This window comes from Octodon degus, unplaced genomic scaffold, assembly GCF_000260255.1.
Source record: "Octodon degus isolate 3935 unplaced genomic scaffold, OctDeg1.0 scaffold00018, whole genome shotgun sequence".
Classification (NCBI taxonomy): domain Eukaryota; kingdom Metazoa; phylum Chordata; class Mammalia; order Rodentia; family Octodontidae; genus Octodon; species Octodon degus.
The window spans coordinates 6552443-6555258 of NW_004524594.1; positions in this window are offsets into that span (position 1 = coordinate 6552443).

Consider the following 2816-nt stretch of genomic DNA (forward strand, 5'->3'; position numbering starts at 1 on the left):
GTTTCCACTAGTTCTTTCTTCCTCTTGACTTTGCTCAGGGCAGCAGCTGCACAAAACCCTAATACCATTCTTCCTAGGTTAGCCTTCATGACAGGAGCACATCACCCCTCCAGATGACTCTGCTGCCTTCCTTATGAAACCGGAGCAGAAATCCTTATGTCATGAAGCTAGGCTGTAAATTAAATAATTAGTCATTTGTTAAACACTTTCAAAATGAAAATGCTAAGTATTGTTATTATTTCAAGGGTAATTTATTTCTTCTGATTCATTTATAATTATTTCATCAAAACATCATTCAGTAAGAGTCACTTGATTCATAAAATGCTTTATGGTCCTTCCCGGTAATACTTTTGATATCAGAATTAGTTGGAAGCTTTGCAAACTGGAACTTTCTTGTACTTGCAGATTTGCAACAGCGTAAATGTCGAATCTCCCATGTACTTAGCTCACAAAGCCCTTTGGAAACAACTGAAACCAACAATATGGATTCACCCAGTCTTTATCTGAAACCAGGCCCAGATAGGAAGCAGAGAGCTCAAAAACTTGATATTAGTCCCTCCCTTGACTTGTACCTCTTTGGGAAATCCTGCTTCCTAGGTTTCAGTTGCGTGACTCCATTATTCCAAGGAACACATGCAGCCATATGTCATTGTGTAAGATTGATCTTAGGCACTGAGTGCTGCAATAAAATTAATCCTTATGGCTCCTGCATGGTTTTCAAGGTCTCCCTTAGAGCACAGAGATTGAGGAGTTAGTCTTGGAGCATCAGGACTTAATATCTGGAGCAGCCTTGGAGAAGTGAGAACTCTCTGCTGTGTGGATATGAATTGAAAAATCACATGCATTGTGATTTTTCTTTTTATCATTGTATGTAAAATTAAGGTTCAACAGTATGTATTGTTTAAATCACATAAGTTCTTCTAACCTCTCCTACTGACCTTTAAATATCCACTGCATTTAGCTACTGTCATTTTAAAATTGCAAAGGCATTTTAGCATTTTCTACACTCACGTATAAACACATAACTTTGAGCCACCAGCTTGAAAAGTCTCTAAGATGGATTTTGATCTTCTACATGGTGATATGGTGGTTTGAATATGGCTACCCAGCTATGCTACCAGTTTGGAAATTTAACACATTCATAGGCCAGTGTGCTGGAGTCTTTCCATTTTTCTTATTTGCTTTTGCTTTTTCTATATATTCTACCCTAGTACGTGGTCATTTCTCCATACATGCTATGGACTGAGTGACATTTTGAACTCTGTCCTCCTTCTGTATTGTAAATTTATTCATTACATACCACTAGTTTTACCTCACTTTAAATTCTCTACTTCCCTGTTTTATGTAAGGTGATTTCACTTCCGTGAAAGAGATCTCAACTCCGAATACTTTCCCAGATGGCGAACATAGAGGCCCAAATAAATAGAAAATCTGGAGGGAGTGAGAGTCTTATGTGAGATACTGTAAAGTGGCTTAAAGATATTACCAAATCCCTATGCCTTCACATCTTCTTTCCCCACTCATGCTACTCCTTCATTTGCAACTTTTTTTCACTTCTTACTTATGGCTTAGTCTGTTCCAGTGTTTGGGACTTTATGGCTCCGTATTTGTGCCCTACAGGATGGAAAACATTTGTGCTTGTATTTGTCAATAAAATCAGAAAAGCTTTCTTTCCTTCCAAAAAAATCTTTTATCAGAAAACTTTTTATATGACTTTGTTATGCCTGAGCAAGAATTGCTGTGGAAAAGAGGGGATAAATATTGTTTTGGGCATGAGGTAATCAGGCAGCTAGGATTAGGATTTCTTAAGTGTGCATGAAAATCCCTCTGCCCATTGGCCACAGTGAAATACTACTGGCATAAAGGCTGGGTACAGGGCTTGGGTAGTAAAGTGTATGCTGATTAAGTGCCAGTGCCTTCAATTGGGCAGACAGGGTTGGAACATTTTGAAAGTTATTTTGCTATCTAGCATTTATTTCCCTTTACAGGACTTAACTGTCCTCATTTTTCCCCTAGCCATCTGTCTGTATAATGTCTCCACAATAATCTATCCCAGCCATCATTATTTTTACATCATGGTTTTATAATAAAGCCATTAGGGGACACTCCATCATCCTCAAAGGGTGAGTTTATAATGTGCTTTCTGGGTTCAACCAGAAAAGTCCTCTCTCTTCTATTTTAATACTTTTAGAATTTTTTTTTTTATTTTTTTCAGAACTGGAGATTGAACTCAAGCCCTTGAGCTTGCCAGGGAAGTGCTTATTCCACTAAACCATCTCTGCATCCCTTAAGATAAGGTTTTGACTAGGGAAACTTTAAAAAAAATAATTTTATTGAGAAACAAATAGCAATGAGATAGCTTCAAAACTGATTACTAGCACAGTTTCAATAATTAATACATTGCATATTGTTGTCTTAGTGGTTATTCATTGTACAAAATGCAGACATGATATCCTGTCCACAAACACTATTAGAACAAATCTCTGTATTCATTGAATTAAGAGAATGAGCTGTATATGTATCCTAACTATTTTGAATATACAGATACAAAATGGTCGCTCATTGGTATCCCCATTTTTTGGTTAATTTTGTCAGAGAAGGGCATTCCATTGTCATTTAAATATTGTAGGTGTATGAATTCAGCAAAAAATATTCCAATATAGTCCAGTATTCTATAATACTAGTGGGTTACCCATAGGACTGGCAATGTCCAAAGTTGTTGACTTGAGCTTTTTACAGCTCAGCATATTAATGTGGCTTTACTTTTTATACTTTGTTTTCATACTTTTCTGCTAGATGGTTAAGAAAAAGATAAA